Raw genomic sequence first — 22,730 nt, forward strand, 5'->3', positions numbered from 1 at the left:
CAACCCTAGAGGGGTTGATGCGGTAGCAGAGGAATGGCAAAATGAAGGTATTAACTTACTAACAAATGATCATAAATTCAGTGGCTTAAAGCAGCAGAAATCTATGCTGTCAGAGTTCTGATGTCCAGAAGCATGAAATCAAAGGTGTCATTAGGCTTCATTCCTTCTGGATGCTCTGAGGGAGAGTAAGTTCCATGCCTCTCCTAGGGGCTGCTGGGAGTCCTTGGTGTTCCTGGCACATCACTTCCATCTCTGCTGCCATCATCACATGGCCTTTCCCTTTGTGTCTCTCTGTACGTCTCTGTGTGTCTCCTTTTCCATCTAAGCATGCCTATTGAAATAAGGACAAACCCTCATCCAGAATGATCTCATCTCAAGATCCTTACCTTAATTCCATTTGTAAAGACAATGAATTCAAATAAAGTCACACTCTCTGGTTCTGGATAGACGTATATTTTGAGTGGCCAGTAGTGAAAGTACTGCAGTGAACATCTAGCTGCATGACTGATTATTTCCCACTGACTTGACTAATCCAGCAGGAAGAATAACAGGTCAACAGTAATTATAAGCTCTTTTTAGTACCCAAGCTTAAGTTAACTCAATTTACATACTGATATTTTTTCCCTTCATTGTTTTACCCTTTCTGAATGTAGTATAAACCCCTCCCAAACTCCTCCAAACATCTTGCCTTCCCTGACATGGAGCTACCCAAACCACAAGTACCTTCTGGCTTCACGTCTGATGAATGCTTACTTCATTTGAAATCTTTTTAGCATGGGAAGGGGTCCCTATTGCCATGGCTACTGGGAAGACACTATAAGTAGTTCAGTCTAAGTTGGCCCTTCTGTTCTAATTTTCCAAGGCCAGCTGGATTTTTGCTTCCTTTCATATTTAGTATCAAAGAATGTCTTCACTCAGACCCCATTGATGAATTTGTTGCTCCCTATGTTCTTTGTAGTGTCTATTCATTTATTTCGTTTTCACTGACTTCTACATTCTTTTTCTGCTAAATAGCCTTGATAACTTTCTTTCCTCCAAAACAATAGATTCTCCTCCAATCAATAATGAGAAACCAATGGTTTTCAGTACAGAGATGGATGAAATAGCAAAAATATTCCTTGTGGTTGAAAATGTTTTTTTATCACTAGCAGGTGTTTTTGTCTCAAGAAAACAAGAACAATGTTGCTGCTTATGAAAATAATGCCTCAGTTCTCTTGATTCTGTCCATAAATATCAAGTATAAATGTATAAATAAATCACCTGGAATTTTACATTGCAGTCCTTATGAAAAGTACTATTTCTATATGTTTCAATGAGAATTCAGGTTTTATTTTATTTAGTGGTTGCTTTTTAAACGTAAATTTGAGGTCCACTTAGGATTCTACTTTTCAATTTATTGCTTGTATTTTCCACTAGAGTAATGATAACTTTAAAATGTCAACTAGAGAACAAGTAATATATGAGAACTCATTGATTTGTCACTTGGCACAAAACACTTCCATCAAAGTAAAAAATATAGGTGCATTTTTAAAATTATTTATTAATAATTTATCAATTGGAGAAGAATCAGAGTGGATGACTGATTTTTGTTTAAAATGAAAACTTACTTGACATCAGACTTGATTTGCACTTCTTAGGCTCTGTCAGGATGGATAGAAGGAGTCTGGTAATAGAATGAAAATGAAAATCATGCCAGTGGTAAGAAGAACCAGATGCCAGAAGAACTGCCATGTTGGGTGCTACACTGACGGCCAGAGTTGACTTGGCCAATAGGGATCTTCATGAGAGTCTTCGTTTACTTTCACCAAGTACTACAATACAATTTTATTGTATGAGATACTATCTCTAAGGAAGGCCTAATCAATGTCAAAAAGAGAAGGTGAAACTGGAGGGTCAAGGAAGTGTAGAATCAGACGTGTTCACTTACCCAGAGAGGTTGGAAGCCACAGCCAGTTTAGTCCTGGGAGAGATTCATTCTTGTCAACAATACACAAGAAACATTTAGGAGTTAGCAATTATGACTTTAATTTGGGGGGTTCCAATATTCTGGTAAACCATGTTATTCTATTTTATATTTAAATTAATTTTTTGTAACATGCTTTACATTTAACGCACCCATGGACAAATCTACGCACTCGGGCTACTGTCACTGCAACCAAGGCTATTTCCATCACCCCAGAGAGGTTTCTTGTGCCTTCTTGCAGTCATGAGGCCCAGCTCCAGCCCCAGCTCCAGCCCCAGAAAGTGAGTGATCTGCTTTCTGTTACTAAAGATTAGAATTGCCTATTCTAGAATTTTATATACATGGAATTATACAGTAAGTAGCCTTTGTCCTGACTTTTTATTCAGCACAATGTTTTTGAGAGACAGCTGTGTTGCTGCATCTGTCAGTATTTTGTCCCTCTGTACTGCGGAGTGGTATTCCACTGTGTGACTGGAACACAGTTCATTTATCAGTATTTATCAATTCATTCAGCGGATGGGCATTTGGGTTGTTTGCAGCTTGTCACTATTATGGATAAAGTTTATATGAATATTTTTGTACGTTGTAGATATGCATTTTCAATTATTTCAGGTGACTACATAGGAGAAAAATTGCTGGGTGGTAGAGTCCATTTATCTTTAACTTTATATGAAGCTGTCAAAGAGATTTCCGTTTTGCAGTCCCACCAGCAGCACAGGAGAGGTCCAGTTGCTTCGTATCTTTGCCCGTCTTGGGACTCGTAAGGTTGTTTTCAGCCATTTGAATAGGTTTCCGGTTGTCTCTCACTATACTTTCAGTCCGCATTTTTCTGATTGCTAATTTTTGAACATTTTTCCCATAGTTATTAGTCATTTGTGTATCTTCTTTTATGACATTTTCATTCAACTTTTTTGCCGATTCTTAAAATTGAGTTGTTCTCTTAATACTGAGTTGTAAAAATTCTTTATTCTGGACATGTACTAGGTTATGAGTAGATCATTTCCTTTCTGGTGTCTGGGGAGAAAATTAAAAACTACTGCAACTCGGGACTGTTGTTCAAAGTCGTGCTGCCCAGAGACATGGTTTGGTTCTGAATAATCTGCTTGGGGGAGGTGAACATTTCAACCTAAATTTAGGTAAGAGTGCTAATGAACAGTCCTTAAGTGCTGGGGATTTTAACTAGAGCTATCTATTTCTTGCTCACGTTACACGAGGGTGTAGAATAGTCGACATTTCTTCAAGTTACAGGTTGGTGCCAGGCCATGGGGTCTATTCCTTCTGAAATTCAGGCTGAAGAGACACCCCTCATCTGGCGTGCTCTTATTCTCCCATTCTCTTGGCAGAGTGGAAGAGCAAGAGAGACTGGACAACCACATGGTGATGGTAAGCCTTCTGCTGGAATGTGGTGTGCACTCTTTTCATTTATATTCTATTGGCCAAAGCACGTCACAGGGCTGAGTCCAACAGGAGTGAAATGGGATGAGAATATATGTCCTGTAATAGAGGTGGGAGAATGGAGATTTGTGAACACCAATAAAATCTACCACAATCAGCTGCAAACAAATGAACACAACCCAGGGTAGAGAACTCTCAACGAGAATCACATGCAGAGCTCAGAGTATAAAGCCTGCACATGATGAGCTTTGAATAAACGTTAACTATTATTTTTATCATTTCGTTCTATGTAGACTAGACCTTGTATCATATTATAAGAAACTGGTCTCTGGAATGTATAGTAAGATTTTATAAGAGTACTGATTTGGTTGAATTGCTTAGAAATCAGATGGTATTCTCATCTCTGTTTTGTTAGCTCTAGATCTTTACCGAGAATGAGAGACAGACTTCATTCCAACACATGTGAAGTGCTGCATTGCATACTAAATAAGAGTAAAGTTGCTGATAATGAACTTAAAATCTGCGTGCTTGTTTTAGACACATTGAGAGTTGGTTTCTATGCTTGTGTGTTAAAATATTACATAACAGAAAAGTGCTTTAGTTTGTGACAGGTGTAATGTGTCTTAAATCGAGGAAGTCAAGAAAATATACCATTGCTTCTCCCTAAAGTGCCTCTTCTCAATCCCTCCTAAAGCTCCTTGTACTGGAATTCTGTATTATTGTGTGTCATGTTCTCTAGAGAGTCATCACGTTTGTCAAGTCTCAGGAGTTGGAGACACTCTAGATGACTTGATATGTTATCTACAACTACAGCAGGGTAAAAATACTGCACAAAAACTCAGTAGCAACAATCATGATGATGCTAATGATGATGATCATGATGATGATAAAGATGATGATAGTAACAACCAAGTCTTATATAGCCCTAACTATGTGCCAAGCCCTATTCCAGACACTTTACCTTGGCTACCCCATTTAATCTTTACCCCATTGCCATGAAATAGGTACTATGTTTAAATCCATGTTACTTAGGAGGAAACTGAGGTCAGAAAGATTTAATAACTGGTTCAGGGTCCAAAGCAACCACTCAGAAGCTATGTTAGATAGTGGCCTACAGTGAACCAAGCTTCTTGTTGTTCACATCCTGACTATTGCCTTGGCCATGTGACTTTCCATTGGCCAATGGGACATCATAATACATGGTGCCAGTAGAACATCTAGAGGTTTAGTTGTTTTAGGACACTCTCTTTTGTAACCTAGGCACTATGTTAGATGCCTGGTTTGGGCTACTGAAAGATTAGTGACCATGTGGGGAGAAAGATGCTGGACCATGATGAGAGATATCCAGCCATCCTGATACTCTAGCTGAGCCCATCCCAACAGACCCACTAGCTGAAGGCAGACACAGAAATATCCTAAGAGGAGAACAGCAGAACTGCCCAGAGTTTTGTTTGAAAGAGTGTTTTGTTTCATGCCACTGCATTTTGAATTGATTTTGCACATAGCAATTTATAACTAGAACAGGAGGCAACCATTGTCTGCCTAGGGGAATCTTGCTGTCATTGGAGAAGCCAAAGAAATTGCCATATATATATATATCAACCTCATCCATATTTTCTAAATTTTCTCACAAAATCTGCCGCCAATCATGATCTAGTCCTGCAGGAGACTTCTCCTTACCACAGAATACAGAGTGCCAACTCTGTATTGGCACACAATACAGACTTGCTAAATTAAATAACCTGACTTCCTTAAGTTCCAGAAATCTGATTTTTGGGACAATGTCAAAACAAACTCTGATGAGATTTCAACAGTGATCAAGGCGGTTTGGTTACCAGTGGGTATTTGACACATTTTTCCTCATTCTTGGCCAAGTGTTTTTAAACCAAATCAGAGATATTGTTTAACTGGCTACTGATTAATATTTCGGACAATGTGGTAATCAGCTATCCAAATGAGTAATTAATCTGAGGAGTGAGAAATAAAAATGGCATCTTTAGACCACTTTTTATTACAGCTTAAAGACCAAATTTGTCCTGAGAGTTCTCATACCAGAAATGAGGTGGATATTAGCCATGAATCTACACAGTCAGGAATTTAACACTTGACCTTTAAAGTTAGATACATTTTTCTCAAAGGAATCAGTTGGTGCTTTTCACAATCATAAAGAAAGAATATATATTGGAGATTTATTATGAGGAATTGGTTCACACGGTTATGGAGGTCGAGAAGTCCCACGGTCTACCCTCAACAAGCTGGTGACCCAGGAAAGCTGCTGGTGTCATTCAGTGTGAGTCTGAAGACCTGAGAACCAGGACCACTGATGGTGTAAGTTCCAGCTCATGGACCAGAGAAGATGAGACGAGATGTCCCTAGCCCAACCAGTGAGGCAGGAAAAATGGGGTGAATTCTTCCCCTGCCTTTTGTTCTCTCCAGGTCCTCAATAAACTGAAAGATACCCACTCACACTGGGGAGGGCAATCCCTGAGCCCACTGATCCAAACGCTAATCTCATCCAGAAACAGCCTCACAGCCACCCCTAGAAATAGTGTTTAATCTGGGTACCCTGTGGCCAGTCGAATTGGCACGTAAAGTTAACCACTATAAATATGAGTAAAGAAATCACTGCATAGCCAGGAGCTCAGACATCCATGATGATGAAAATGATGGTCATTCTATCCGAGTTAAACTCTTATTCGAGTACATTGTATGGAAGCAAGAGGAGTAAGGGATGCCTTGTAACGTTTGTTCTTCCCCAAAGTCCTTTCAAATGTTAAGACAGAGCCATTCTTCTCTCTGCTTTAACATCACCTGAGTTTCATCCTGAGAGCCCTTCCTAGCTCTCTCATGTTTCAGGAATTCCTGGAAGAAAGATTCAGAGTTTTAGAATGTTGAGACTCCTACCTTCTGCCCATCATTTCGCTGAATAAATACAGAGATTCCAAAGAGCCCTGGGGCCCTGCCCCCCCTCCCAGCTTCCTCAACACACAACAGACCAGAGCCACCCTAAAAGGCAGAAAGCCTTGTATCTCCTTCAGATTTCAAAGTTTTAGATCTAGAGGCCTGGAATGTAAATTTAGCAGGCTTGCTGCTTAATTGTTCTCAAAATTCACGCAAAGCTGGTAGGAGTTTGACATTCAACAAATAGGGATCAAAATCCCAGCCCTGTTTCTTCAAAAATATATTCCCTTTAGCAAGAATCTAGTTTCCTGGATGTTTCAGTGTCCTCAAGTATAAAATGGGATAATAATGCCTACCTCACAGGGCTGTTGTAAGCATTAAAAGGAAAAATATACTGAAAATAAAGTCTTTATCATAGAGATTGGGCTCAGATTATCAATAAAGTTATAAAACCTACAAGAACAAACATTATTACAGATAAAACATGTAAAATACCTGTAAGTTCTAATATTGTCTTTAATGTCTCTACTTTGGCCAGATCAATCTGTCATGCAGACTCACAACTCCAGGGCTACCGAGGTTTGCAAGCAGTATGTTTATATCGGAGCTCAGTATTCAGATCAACTGAACCCAATGATTCCCTGTGGATTAAGAACTGAAACTTCCTTGAAGTCAATGTGAAATACTCAAATACTTACCTTTCTTGATACCGCGCTTCTGAGACTAAAGTAAAAGCGTGATTGTGATGAAACTGTCTCTTATCCAAGGCATTTTTAATAGTTGACATCCTCCCTTCCACCTGGCGAAGATGCAGCTTTGTCAACACATGAAATAGCTTTTGGATTAACTGGAGCATAATCTGTCCCCTGAACAAGGCTATGGTTTTTATTCAAACATCAAAATGGGAGCTGATGAGATAATTGTGGTTCTTCCGTAATTTAGTTATGGAGACACATTTCCCCTTAATTTCCTTCTTCTAAATGGGTGTTTGTTTGCTGGCAGCTCATATCAAATCACTTTTGAGTCTGTTCCAGGTTTTATCTTCCTTTTTCCAAATCAAGGGGTGTGACGTGGGCAGGGGGTGGGGCATCCAGGCACACATAGTTTTAAAAAAGCCCGACCTGTAAATCTAATGTGAGCTGCTCATGAAAATGCATTGACCCAATCTTTATCATGTTTTAAAAGGAGAAACTCAGTTACAATTTCATTGTTTCCTTCATAATAGTTTTATGTTGTGTACGTTGGCAAAATCTTTCATTTTCAAGTTTTATTTCACATTTTATTTTTAATTAATCATTAAAAAAAAATCACAAAGCTGTAGAATCAGAAAAAAAGGAAGAGAGGGCAACCAGCTACTCTACCTGGGAGGGTGGCAATGCTCTGAATTGCAGTTCACTGCTGTACTGCACCCATTCTAACACCGGTGGCCTGATACTCGTGTCAGACCCCTCTGACAACGGCACACCTAGGGGATAAGGCGGAGTTCTTTTCAGAGTTCGTGCTTGTGGCATTGGAGTTGCTCTTTACTCCCTGGGAAAGAGGAAAGAGAGCTGTCACCCACATGTGCCTTAGAGCCTCGGGTCCTTTTTACACTTTTAAAAACATCAAGTCAGAAATAAAAAGACGTCAATGGTCAGCAGCTAGTCAAAACCCTCTGCTGTGTTTACCTGGATACGCTCTGTAAATGACATAAACAAACATACACATACACACATATACCATGGATGTGAGAAATATTTATATGAGTAGATACAGAGCGTAGGCCTGAGAAAGCATCTTTTATAATCAAGCCACTTCCAGAATTCAAGAACTTAGAGGCCCAGGCGACTTCCTGATGGCGAGACTCTTATCATAACATTTTTAACAACGCCACTGCAGTGCAATTGACAGACATAAGCTGAATATATTTTGATTGTGCCATTTTACGAGTTTGAAGGCATCACTACAGTCAAAATAATGAACTTACCCGTTATTTTCAAATGTTTCCTCATGCCTTACTAGAACGCCTCTCTCTAGTTCTTTCAGGAAACTGCTGATTTACTTCCTGTCTCTGGTTTGTTTTATTTTCTTGAGTTTTATGTAAATGTCATTGTGCAGTAAGTACTCGTGTCCCCCTGTCTCCTTTCATTCAACATAATTATTTTGAGACTCATTCGTTCTGGAGTATGAACTAATTGTCTATTCCTTTTAATGCAAGTAGTATCACACTGTGTGAATATACTGAAGTTTGCTTATCTATTCATCGGTTGACTCATTTGGGCCGTTTCCAGCTTTATTACGACAAAGCCACCATAAAAATTTGTCCACAAGTCATCGTTTGCCCATATGCTTTCTTTCCTCTTAAGTAGAGTGTATGGTTTGTGTGGTAGGTGTACTTGTAAGTTTTGAAGAAACTTCCAAATGATTTTCATAAGTGTGTCATTTTACATTCCCACCAGCAGTCTATGAGGAGAGTTCCTGCTACCTGCACATTCTCACCAACGTTTGGTACAGTCAGTCTTTTAATTTCAGCCATTTTAGTACCACATGCATAGTGGTATCTCATATGGCTTGAATTTGCATTCCTACAGTAACAAATGGTGTTGAACTTCATATCATGAGCGTGTTTGCCATTCATATCTCTTCTTTGCTGAAATGTCTTTTAAACCTTTTATCCATTTCTAAAACTTGAGTTGTTTTCCTGCTAAGTTTTAGAATTTTATTATATATGCCATACATACGTCCTACATCAGATATGTGATATACAAATATTTTACCCTACTCAGTGGCTTGTTTTTTCATTCCCTTAACAGTGTTTCCCAAAGAACAGAAATTTTTAATTTTGATGAAGTCCATTTTTTTCTTTTATAGACCTTGATTTGTTGTAATAGCTGAGAAATATTTGCTTAACCCAAGATCCCAAAGGTTTTCTCCTGTTTTTTTTCGAGAAGTTTTATAATTTTTTATTTGTCTTTGACCCACTTTAAGTTACTTTTTAATACAGTGTGAGATATGGATTTAATTTCATTTTTTATTTGCATATGGAAACCCAATTGCTCTAGTGCTATTTGCCAAAAAGGCTATTTTTTCCTCCACTGAGTTATTGGGAAAATTATTTAAGTTAAGATGTATAAATATAAAACAGATTATACCCAAAATGAGTTTAAGCCTCACCTTTTATAAAAACACCTGGATTGCTGGGGAGAGATTTTTTTCATTCACAGTTGCAGTTGAGTTTAAGTAGAGAAGAAGAATTAAGGTGTAAAAAGCAAAGCAAGCCAAACCAATTGATTTGAGGTTTGTTTTGAACCTGTGGCCAAACTCAATGACTCAACTGAACTGTACCTACACCTGCTGTCTGTGTTTAGTTAAAATACCTACCCTTTTAGACCCTGGATGATAGCCTGCTATTGTTGAGGATAGAGACTTCTTATATTATTCAATTACTTATTTCTTTTCAAGGCTTGTGTTACTAATTTGGGGTCACTAAACGCTGAAGCCAAATTTCAGAGGCCTGTACGAGACCTGTGTCATATTTAGTGTCATTCTGCATCTGTGCCACACAAGCCTGACTCGTTGAAGGAGTCCCCTCCACTCTGTCGGTCTCAAGGGAATACATTTCTAGTATTGAAATTATAGAAGGTTTGAGATCTTAATGACTATTTTGCATTTTTCTATTATCTAAAATGTCCATCCTAATTCTATAGACATAAAATGATATTTGAAGTAAAATGTTATAATATTTTGGGGGTTTTATTTTATAAAATATAGATGACATTTTATATTAAATCACTCTGCCTTCTTATGAACACAGATGAAACCCTTAAAAACATTGTAACTTGAACCAATAAACAAAAGGAGAGAAGCACATAAACTTAACATGACTTTGATGATCACAACCACCGATGCTGGAAAATTAGTTTAATTTTTAGGGTCTACCAAGAAAGCTCCAGCTCCCACAGGATGCAAACACACACACACACACACACACACACACACACACACACACACACAAATATGCCAATAAATTTAAGTAGTCACTACTTCTGCTTTTTCAAAAAATAAAACCAGGTTCATCCCTTTATAAATGTCTCACCAAGTCTGCATAAAGCAGCACTATCTTGTCTGAAGTTCTTCCCAAAGGAACTTCTTTTTGCAATCATAGCAGTTCTTCATGCATAACTTCTGGGATTAGCAGGGCAGCGTCATCGCCGAGCACAGGCGTTGTGCCAGGGAGGAGCGGTCTGACATAGTACTCACTGCAATGTCTGTGCTAATGGTGGCATCCAAACTGTTTTTGCTAGTTGTTCACAATCTTGATTTTTTTCACACTGTAGTAGAACAACTAGAACCAAGACTTGTGTTTCACAGGAGTCATATCTCATAAGGTTCCATATCTCATAAGCTCATTCATAATCTGTCATGTTTCTGAATGATTATAATGATACACCAGTACATTGCATTTTGATGTTGAAATAAGGATTTTGTTACAATGTAGAGTGTGGGTGCTATGGTCTGAATGTTTGTGTCCCCCATCAAACTCATGTTGGACTCCTAATGCCTAGTGGGATGGTAATAGGAGGTGGAGCCTTGGGCAGGAGATTAATGTCCTCCTAAAAGAGACCCCAGAGAGCTCCCTGGCCCCTTCCAGCACGTGAGGACACAACAGGAGGTCTTCTGCATGGAAGAGGGCCCTCATCGCACTATGCTGGCACCCTTATCTAGACTTCCAGACTCAAAAACTATAAAAAAAAATTCTGCTGTTTATAAGTGGCCCAGACTGTGGCATTTTGTTAGAGCAACCGAATGGGCTAAGGCAGTGGGGCACCTGCACATGGTTTCCTGACTCTGTGAGCATTTCTAGTGATTCCATGTAGTCCCAGGTTTCCGAGCAAAGCAACATTGTAAAAGTAATTGCCTAGGGTGAACCTCCCTTGCTATAATCTCCCCAAAACAACATGTGCTTTCTCTCTACTCTGACATCACATTTGGTTGCAAAAGACCTGTTTAATGCTTTTCATAACTTTTGATACTAAAAGCACCACAAACGCCATGCTTTGTCTCCCCAGTGCATACATAATAGTGCCCAGCACATAGTAGGTACACAGATATGTGTGGTGAGTGAACAATTATATCCTTGAAAAATCCAGTATTTGCAATTCCAATTTGACATTAAGTAATTTATTCCACTATTTAGCAAGTTTCGTTCAATGTCTGTGAATATCTTGCTTATGGGGCTAGATTCTAGAGAGAGCAAAGAAAATGCGACACTACATATGATTTCAAAGAGTTTAGAAACAATTTAAATTTGGTTGATCCTGGAATATTTACTTTAAGATGTTTTTGGAAGCAAAGATCAATCATTGTGACTCCTAAACTGGCTCACATCGTATATTTTTGCCAAGTTTTACTGATCGTACACAATGTTCTAGTTCTTTGTTATTCTCTACCACACCTGAATAGCATCACTACCATCTGAAAGCTAAAAGGCTTCATAAGGTTCAGGGTCGGTTTAGTCTTGTTAAGTGTCAATATAGGTAAAAATATTAAGATTTAAAACAAAACAACTGGTAGTATAAAATGCACATGGGTTCTTTCCATATTAATTACCAATACAACAATTTTTAAAGCTCAGTTTTCAAATAACAAAAATTGTTGCAGGTTAACTTACATTCATTTTATAGACAAGTAAAAAAACTGATTAAAATCAAGTAAATACAATATTAATATACACTATAAATATATCAATCATATAATACATTTATGTATTAAATTAACATAAAATATATATATGTATTACAATTAAGGAAAAGAGAGTGGCTTTGCACTATGGATACAAAACAACTACTTTACACAATTCTATCATCATCTGAGAAGAGCTTTTGAACTTTATTTATTAAGCTATTAGTGAGAGTACATACAGAAATTATCCTAGTTAACGTAAAACTTCTCAGTGCAAAATATTGGAGTGCATATTGTTTGGGACCAATACAAGATTGATTTATGCCTTGGCTTGACTTTCAATTAGAAAATTTAGACCAACCAGCCAAGGTCTGAAAACCGGATGGCAGGAAGCAAAGCTAAGTTACTCTGTTTCAAGTCTCAGTGTTGTGATATCTAAAGTCCTCGTTTAGAGGAAAGGGAAAAAACTGAGAATAGACAGGAAAATTTCAAAACAGAGGGGGAAGATTCTCATAGAAGAATAGGGTCAGAAGCCACCTGAAAGCTCATCGTGGTCACTGGCATCATTTTACAGCCCACGTCTCCACGATCCAAAGAGGTGCTATAGCTTTTCAGCGTCACAGAGTAAGGTATGGACGCAGGCAGAATAAAACTCCAAAGTCTTTTAATTTCTAGTGCAAGGTTCTCTCCAATATTAGAAGCCTTTTAAAGTATCCACTGTTGCTTTAAAGGAAAGTGCCTCCTTTTTTCTAAGCCTAAAACTGACCACTGAAATGACGTGGTCATTCTGAGACACTCCTGAGAACTGAATGTTCTCCTAGACACATCCTGAGAACTGAATGTTTTTAAATCACAAAGAAATTACATTCATAGAGCCCCTGCTTCAAAGAAAAATATTCAAAGGAGGGGATACTTACAGAAAAGCAAATAAATACTGATGCTATTATATAGCTGATTTAAAATTTTGGCACCAATAACATAGCAAAGAAAAATAAATTTCAAGACATATGAATAGAAGAAACTGTATTCTTTATATCCATCAAGCATCCCATTAAGTGTTCCTTAACTTGTCACTTGTGAAACAAATTCACTTTGCCACTTCAGTTCCAGCAAAGCGCCCTTGGTTCTCATCTTTCCTTTCCTCTCCAGACTCCTTCCTGTACAATTTTATCAACCTCTGTTGGTTTCAAGCATCATCAATTGGATTAAAACTCCTCACATGTATGTTTCCATCCCCCACGTTTGATCTTGCTTTCTGAACTCACGTGCGTTGGGCTCTTCTGCCTGGAAAACTTACAAGCACTTCAAGTTAAACCTGCTGGATATTGAGCACACGGTCAACTTCCTCCAAAGCTCCCTTTTCCCTGCATTTCCCATGCCCTTTGATAAAACAGTCATTTTGCGCTTCTGCTACAGCCTCACGCTTCACCTCTCTTCACCTCTGTGAATTTCTAGCCCACATAGCTCTCGGATTAGTTCCCTGCTTTTCGTTTCCACCACCTCCGCATGACTCCCGGAACTCATCCCCTCCTCTGTGATTTCTTCCTCTCCTTCCCATTTCTCACACAACTCCATTTCTTCACCCAGCTTGGAGCTGAGGCAATCATGTCATGCCCACGATACAAGGAATATTCTAGACCTCTTAGGTGGGCAAAAGATGCCTCACAGGTGGTCCTTGACTTTTCTCACTCACCTCATCTCACATCAGTTTCCCTATCTTTTACTCTCATTACCCTGTACCTCGGCCACTTTGAAATTTTCAACAAGCCCCAAACACACTTGACCCCTTCACTCTTCTGACAGTGCTTGATAAGATAGATTTCTCCTTCTCTTGAGATAAAAACCTATGTATTCTACAAGATTTGGCTCTCTTGCCCTCTCCATAAAGCCTTCATTCAACCCCTCAAGACAGCTAGTAAAGCAAGTCCCTCCTCCCTCCCTTGAGTTCCCACAGCAATCTGTTCATATATCTGCTGTGACACTTATCAGATTGCCCTCTAAGTAACTAACACTGTGAGCTCCCTTAGGTCAAGAACTGTATCACATTCCTCTTCACAAACAGTCAAACTGGGCTTGGGGACCACATAGCATTCAGCAGTGTATGTTCGCTAAATAAAGGAATACTGATAAATAGGTAAAGGCATAGGTGGGTGAGAGAGGGATGGGTGAATCAAACACAGACCCTTGACTTAGCGTCTCCAGGTCAGATTGCAGCACACTTAGGAAATCTACCTAAGCCTGGTACTGTAGAAGTAGCCATATACAGGATGTAAGCTTAGGCAATGAAAAGGGCTCTTGTCCCCAAATATCTCCCTGTGAGCTCTCTGATGCTCATAATTCTTCAAAATAGAACAAAGGTTTTCACTCTATAATTGGGAAAGAAGTTAAACTTAAAAATACCTCAATCATGAGTTCATCGTGCACTGTGGGGAAAGGGGTCCACATGGAAGTTACTCTTTACCCTTATAGAACTTCACTCCAGATCCAGGCTGTCTGAGTTTAAGACTCAACTCAGTGATGTACTGGTCTGACTAATACACAGACCTCTCTGTGCCTTGGGTTTTTCATATGTAAAACAGGGACTGTAATTAATAATAGGACTATTTCTCTAGGAGTGTTATAATAATAAAACTCAGTAGTTATTACACATGTGATGCTTACAGGAGTGTTTTATACGTGATCTATGTTTAATAAATTATTATTCTTAATTCTCAATAGTTTACAATTGAAATCAGAGCATCTCTGGAGAGAAATTTATAGTAACAGATAGAACCAGTTCATTTATAGTAATAGAATAGGGCAGGATGCTACGGAAGGAAGAAACCATCAGGGAAGACAGAACTGGAGCTGTCAAATGCAATCTGCCCCCAGAAATGTGTTTGAGCCTCTACCCTAATCCATAATACGGCACAGCAATTATTATTTCGTTTGATTTTCAGAATATTGTAGGGCGCTCTTTTACAGTAAGAAGGCTGGATATTGATGGGAAATAAATGAGACCCAGTTTTAAAGTACTTTGTATTTTCTGGATTAAAAATATTGAGAAAGGAATTGTAAGACATTCATCCATAGTTGAAAAGGAAATAGCCATGATTAAGACAACAACAACAGCAAAACCTGCAAGGAAAGATGGAAAAACGGGAAGAAAAAAGATCTAAGAGTAATTGTGTGAGTGGGGGAGAGTGAGGAATGCTGCTGAAAATACCAAACATGGTGTAGTTTTGTAAAAGGCCATTAACCTACTTGAATACTGTGGAAGAGGGCAAACAGTCCCACGCCTAAAAAGTCAGAGTTCCACGCTCAGGTTTTACTTTAAAATGTGGAGATGTTTCAATAAAGCAGAGAGAAAAAAATAAAAGTAGATCAATAATGTTGAACTTATTCAAATATCCACTGGGCTGCCTTCAGTTACGTGGATTCCAGAGCCATAAAAAAGAGCTGCCGTTTTATTTGTTACCTCTCTGCCATTCTCTTTACACAAATGAAGATAAGAAACAAGACCTACATACCCCTCATCTTTGCACAAAAAGATCAAAAATGTTGTACAAAGAACTGCCCTTGACTGTCCCTGTCTTAAGTTTGTGTTCATTGTATATATAGGAGATCCGTTCAGAGAGCAAAAAACGCTTTCATTTTAGACCATTGTATTAACATGATTCAAACTGAACTTTTCATATCATAAAAGGTAGGTTAGCAGGAAATTATACCGAAGTTTGACGGTAATATATGAATATAATTTGTATAATATTTATTCAATGTATAATACTATGTATAATTAAATGCAATATGATACTTATCGAATACATAAATCTGAAACATATAAAGGTTAAAAATGTGACAAACTAAATCAAAGGAAAAACAGGAAAAAGCTGTAAAAAATAAAAACCAGACTTCAAGACACATAAGCAGCCAGAGACTGGCTAAAACCGGGACACCTCTCACTGCAGGAAAGCAGTACCACACTAACCTAGAGACTAAGACAATAATGGACACTCACCCTTACAAACAGAAGACTTCACAGGAAGTTTAAATTATAAAGAATGCATGCAAAATATTTAAGAATGATCTCTGTGTTTTACCATTCACTTTTGTATTGTCTATGTAGAAACCTCGTTTATATGAAACATTTCATTTGAGGTCAATGATGGAAAAATGAGGTATTATTGCCTGTATTTATCAGTACTATTACAATCATGGGAAGATTATAAAAATTGCCCTTCTCACATTCCAAGTAGTCGAAATATTAGGTTAGGCATTAATTGAAAAACAAATAGGTACTACCCATTATTATTTTTAAATACCTAAATTTTGAACATCTTTATTAAATTTACCTTAAAGAGAAATTCACTGAAATTCACTGATGATAAAATTATTTCAGTATAGCTTCTAAAAATGAAGACCTTTGAAATAGTGAGAGGAAACCGAAAGGACAATGCTGAGGGCAAAAGAACCTGCATTTCATTATTTCCCCAACCTCTAAGTGTTCGCCTTCATTCAACATAAAAAATACAAGTTTCCAGGAGCCCTTTGAACTTCTTGAATCAATCAAGTAATTCTTGGAGGCAAAGAAAGACATGCCAAAAAGCTGTTATAAATCCACAGTGTGGATTAGGCAGGACTCAGACAAATAGTGTAAGCCCACGCACAAATCACCCAAAGTCTGATCTGAAAGCTTCTTGTCGTTCACAAACCCACTAATAAAACACACCTAAGATGGCGCTAAAGAGATGGCTGGCTCTGTGTTCACTAAAATTCCTCCTTCTCTCTGGTCAAACAGCTTGATTACTTTTCTAGCCTCCCTGGAGGTTGGAAGTCTCCATGTGACTCAGTTTTCTCTGAAGGAACACAAGCGATAATGCTTTTGTCAGATTCACACCTGGCTACTGAAGTCCCCCCAAGGATGCTCCCATGCCTTCTTCCCTTCTCCGGAAACAGAGGTAACAGTAAGGTGGCCTCTAGGAGGGGAGCACCTAGGAGGTGGGCTGAGCTTCAAGATCCAATGAGCCTGGGTCTGTGTGTGATCATAGGGGGAGAGTGGTCCTGCCCACATGAACACCAGCCCATCACTCTTGCATGAGTGAACAATATCTACTGTGTTAAACCTCTGACATTTAGTGACTATGTGTTCTCATTCCCTAGCTTGCCCTAACATCCAAATGGTGAAGTGGAGAGTTTGAAGTTAGATGAATCTAGCTTTCACTCTCCACTCCCTATTTTATTAAATGTGTGGCTTTAGTTAATTCTCTCAAAAGTTCAAAGCCTCCATTGCCTCTTTTTTAAAAGAAAAAAAATGGTCTCTTGTGCCCAATGCACAGAGTCACGATGGATTTTAAATGAGATAATATATGAGAAAATATTTAGCACAGTGTCTAACAAAATATCTAATAAATGAAAGCTATTATCATTTAGTTTGGTAATTAAATATCATAAGTACTATTTAAGAGAAAAAATAAATATCTGAATAGCTTTTAAGACTCTCTCTCTATATCTATACAGAGTTTTTATATATATATATATATATATATGTGTGTGTGTGTGTATAAATAAAAGTATAGACTCCTACCTCAATTTAAACCAATGACAATTCAGTTTTCTCTACCAGAAAACTGCACAAGCAACGGGATCCTTACAGGAGGATACGTTTAAAGATATTTAAATTCAAAGATACAACATCAAATGTGATCCAGATTCCTCACAGCAAGAAAGTAGGACCATCTTCCTGGCTGCCTAACACACAAACGCACACACACACAGACACACATGCACACAACCTATTTAGTGACGATCTTTCCAAGAAGACACCCTGATTCCACTTTACACAGCGAAGGGAAAACACGACTTAAAAAAGACAAGAGAAAACAATTGCCTCACTATTCCTGTGAAGGGAATCTGTGTAACATGTTTGTAGTTTTTGAAGGTAAAGTCCTAGTTCTTGTTTGTGTTGTTTGCTCCACGGAAAACTAAAAAGAAAAAAAAAAAGAAAATATATAGACTGCTAAAGGCGAAAAATCATTCCATATCAAATTCACATTGATGACACTTCAAAACAATGATTTCTATAAAGGAGACGGCCAACATTGTAACTGTATTCCTTATAAGTCTCAAGTACACTCAGTTAGATTCAATACCAGGACATAAGAAGAGTGAAATAAGAAAGACCTTTCTCTTCTTTTTAAAAACACATTTCAATAATAAATGGTAGCTTGCCTTTGTCTTCATCCTTCTTTAGTTTTATTAGTGCTATTTTGGACTGTAAGATCTTTATCCTACCCCACCAGCTCCCGCCACCCTCCCCCCTCGCCTTCTCTTTCTCCACCATTGTTCTTCCAAACCACAAGACCATCTGTTCGCTTGGCAGATGCAAGTCAGTTCTATAATTGTTGTCATTCTTAGCATAGTGCAAACCCTGCACAATCAAGAGGACGAGAAGTACTACATTCATGAGTTAGCCAAATGTATATTGTTGTCGAAATTACTTGTCAAAACGTCAAGGGGAACAATATTTGATTTTCAAAGCACAGCATACATCCACCCGGATTACAATATGAGGGCTCTATTATGCTGTTACTTATGTAATGCCTCATTCAGATTTTGACTGAAGTAAATGGCATGTGCTCTCACAGGCTTTGATTTCTATTGTGTTGAAGCAGTATAGGAGTTAGTTACAGAATCCTTTGTTCGAGCAGGGAATTGAGAGATTTTTCTGAAGGCTATCGAATACACACTCTTGGAAGACAGAAATCTCTGGAATGAATGCTCCTCATTTTTAAACAACTCCAATATGTGATTATCAAGATTGAAGTATAAAATATAGTTTAAAATGTGGAATTGGGGGATTTTCAAGATGAAAGGCAGGAAGGTCTTGTATCACATCTTTACTGCTGCTGTAGCAAATTGTCACCAACTTAGTGGCTTCAAATTTTTTATCTTACATTTCTATAGATCAAGAGTTTGACATAGGTCCCATTGGACTGACAGCAAATGTCAGCAGGGCTGCTTTCCTTTATAGAAACCCTAACAAATAATGCGTTTTCTTGCCTCTTCCAGTTTCTAGAGGCCACCCCCATTCTTTGGCTGCGCCCTCCCTCTGGTATCTTCAAAGTCAGCAGCACTGTTGAATCTCTCTGACCAGTTTTCCATCATCATATCCCCCTCTCAGACAACAGCCAGGAAAGGGTCTCTACTTTTAAAGAATCATGTGATTAATTTGTGTTCATCTGGATAAATTGGAATAATGTCCCCAACTCAGAGTCCTTAACCTTAACCACATCTGCAGATTTCCTTTTCCCACCAAAGTTAACGTGGTCCCAGGTTCCAGGGATTAGGGAGTGGGCATCTCTGGGAAATATTACTCTGCCTGCCACACTCTATTGTCCATCTCAAGGTCCTCTTTTACAAATGATGAAAGACATAAAATGGGTTATATTGGCTCAAAGTTGAATACTGAAAAATTCAAGCTAGAACCCCCAAACTCCAGTTCCCAGCCCTTGTGACTAAAATGTACCACTTTTCTTTATACTTTGACATGATTCATCTTGTGAAAAAGAAATGAACCAAAGGGTCCTCTAAACATTTACACCTCAGAGCTCTAATAGCAGGCCTAAACTATTATTTGATGATGTAAGCCAGTTTTATTTGCAACTTTTCAGCAACGCACAGACTTCCAAGACTTAGAGTAGGTGTTTAATTTATACACACACACACACACACACACACACACACACATATATATAGTTGATGACAATAAAGATGATTTCATATCACAATGCACTCCCTAAGGCTCTAAAAATGCTCTTAATTTCTAACTGATTTATGACATGCACCCACATTGAAGATAGATGAATAAGAAACCAACCGATTAGAAGATCTGCACATGTAAACCTTTTACAAATACTTATTCAGTGACTACTCCAGGCTCAGTGTTGAACTAGATGCTGGAGATAAAGGATAAACAGGTCATGGAATTGTCTTGAATTAATCCCACGTATCAGGTCCCATGTCCCTCACCAAGGTGCGTGAAAGGTGAATGATGGGGTAAGCGGCTGTGGTTAGAAGGGGCATCAATAGAGAGAAGGCACTGGAGGTTAACTCTGAGGGGTAATGGGGATCGCAGACACTCAGGTAAGTAGGAATGGGCGTTCCTTTATTTTCTCAGGTACCATAAAAAGGTATCAGGTTAATCAGATGAAAAAGATCAAGCAAAATTAGCCTCTAGGAAGCTTCTGTGCCTCCCATCCCATCCCTCCCTCCGCACATTTTCTTCCATATTGAAATTCGTTAAGTCTGAGGACGGACAGTGACACAATCTACAAGCAGGCCACTGGATGGCTCTCCCCAGTAAGCAACTTTGAGCTCTCAAGTTGAGTGTGGAATGTCTGCTCTCCTCTGTAAATGCTGTAGAGAGGGTATGAGGCACTCATCGTGTGAGAAAAAGCTTCCATGCTGGAGAATTTCCAAACAGATGCCCTGTAATAAACTATTGACTTCTTTTCAAGAACTGCCAAGACATGTCGAAACTAGGCACTTTAATTTAAGAATGTTCAATAAATAATATCATTAGTAATGACTAAGATCTTATGAAATTTTTTAGAAAGTAATGATATTTTAGTGTGTATTCAAGTATTCAATAAATAATTATTAAACTACTGCTATGTGCCAGACACTCTTCTATACATTGAAAGATTGAGGGAAATGAAATCCTTCTTTTCCAAAAGAGGTGAATATCTAATATGGTAGAGGATAAAAAGCGTTGCAGAGAAAGGTAAAAGTAGGATAGGGTAATAGCAAAAGGGCATCATGGTGGTGCCATACGCAGGATTCCCAGGACACATTCTCACAGAATGTGACTCAGACACACACCTGGGCAAACTGAATGGAGAATCCATGCAAAAGGAATAGAGAGTACAAAAGCCACGGAGCACAGGGTTTTTGATGTAGACCGAGAAAAGCAATGAGACAAGAAGAGCAGAAGGAAGGAGAAATGCAGAAGGAGATGAGAGTGGAAAAGGAGCTGGGGACACTCCCACGTGGGGCACTGATGGATTTTGTTTTGAGTCCAGTGGGAAGTTGCTCAGGGATTCTGAACAGGTCTATGCCATGATTTAACTTACATTTATTTATTTTCTTTCTTCCTTTCTTCCTTTCTTCCTTCCTTCCTTTCTTCCTTCCTTCCTTCCTTCCTTCCTTCCTTCCTTCCTTCCTTCCTTCCTTTCTTTCTTTCTTTCTTTCTTTCTTTCTTTCTTTCTTTCTTTCTTTCTTTCTTTCTTTCTTTCTTTCTTTCTTTCTTTCTTTCTCTCTCTCTCTCTCTTTCTTTCTTTCTTTCTTTCTTTCTTTCTTTCTTTCTTTCTTTCTCTTTCTCTCTCTCTTTCTCTCTCTCTTTCTCTCTTTCTCTCTTTCTTTCTCTCTCTCTTTCTTTCTCTCTCTCTTTCTTTCTCTTTCTTTCTCTCTCTCTCTTTCTCTTTCTTTCTTTCTCTCTATCTTCCTTCCTTCCATTGACATATAATCAGTTACAATGTGCCAATTTCTGGTGTACAGCATAACGTTTCAGTCATACATATAAATACTTATATTTGTTTTCATATTGTTTTCTGTTATAGGTTATTAAACATATTGAACATAGTTCCCTGTGTTATCCAGGAGAAATTTGTTTTTTTAAATCTATTTTATACATAGTAGTTAATATTTGCAAATCTCAAATTCTCAATTTGTCCTGTCCCATTTCCCTTCTCCCCAGTAACCATAAGTTTATTTACTATGTCTGTGAGTCTATTTCTGTTTTGTAGAAAAATGCCATATGAAATCACTCATATGTGGAATCTGAAAAAAAAAAAAAGAAAAGAAGAAAGAAGACACTAATGAAGTTACCAACTTAACATTTTAAAGGGACTTGTCTGGCTTCTGTTTTGCAAAAGGGTAAGCAAAGAGACCAGCAGGGATTCATTACAATTGCCCAAGTGAGATATAAGGATGACTCCTTTATCAATATCAATTTGCAAACTGGTGAAATGGAAAATTTATCTCCACAGTTTTTCAAAATGGGGATGGTAGCTCTATCTGTACTGGGGTAGAATCATAATAAAGCTAAATCCATGTGGTCAAGAAAAGTTGTAAAACTTGTGGAATTTTGAAAAGCTAGATATGATTCTCGAATATCACAAAGACATGGAATAATACTGAAATGTGCTGTTGCAAGTCATTTCCGTCATTGTGCGTAAGACATTGTTTAGGCAATACCTACCTACAGTCGATTAAGTGTCACATACATTCAATGAACATCCCTCATGTTAAATACTTGTGCTGAATATCTGTTACTTTTTAGTAAAGATATTTAATTATTTTGTTTACCTATTATACATATTTGTTTATCTTTAGTAACACACATACTAGAAAAAATAGCATCTTAAAAATTACTGCGACTTATTTATGTTGCTCAATCACATTTTCAGATATAGCCATCAATATTTTCTTTGGAAACACCAATATTCACCAGCTACGCTAACAATGGTCAAAGCTGAAACAATGGTTAATATGTGTTTATATAGTAAAAATCACATCCTACCATGCAGAGTTCTACATTATTAAGAAAGTCTCTGATAGCTCCATCTGTTTAAAATCTCTCATTCTAATAAAATATTTGTGATTTTCAGTTTCTGGGTCATACGTAAAATTGCTTCAGAGATCTCTTGGTACATGGATAACTTTTTTTTTTTTTTTGGTTGAGTATTGGTTGCTAAGGTTACAGACTTTTTCTCTGTTAATAACGGACTGTGTTGGGTGTGTAACGTGAGTCTCCAGGCACTCAAGAATCTGA

At 38.0% G+C, this 22,730-nt stretch overlaps 1 long non-coding RNA gene across 1 annotated transcript; it reads right to left on the reverse strand.

The window, feature by feature from the left end:
• Window positions 1-2,322: 2,322 nt before the first annotated feature.
• LOC140697166 (uncharacterized) lies at window positions 2,323-6,208 on the reverse strand. Its single transcript, XR_012074007.1, has 2 exons — window positions 5,985-6,208; window positions 2,323-3,457 (listed from the first exon to the last, which is right to left on the reverse strand). It is a non-coding gene; the product is annotated as an uncharacterized lncRNA (long non-coding RNA).
• Between the last annotated feature and the right edge of the window lie 16,522 nt (window positions 6,209-22,730).

Source organism: Vicugna pacos, chromosome 6 (genome assembly GCF_048564905.1).
Source record: "Vicugna pacos chromosome 6, VicPac4, whole genome shotgun sequence".
Lineage (NCBI taxonomy): Eukaryota > Metazoa > Chordata > Mammalia > Artiodactyla > Camelidae > Vicugna > Vicugna pacos.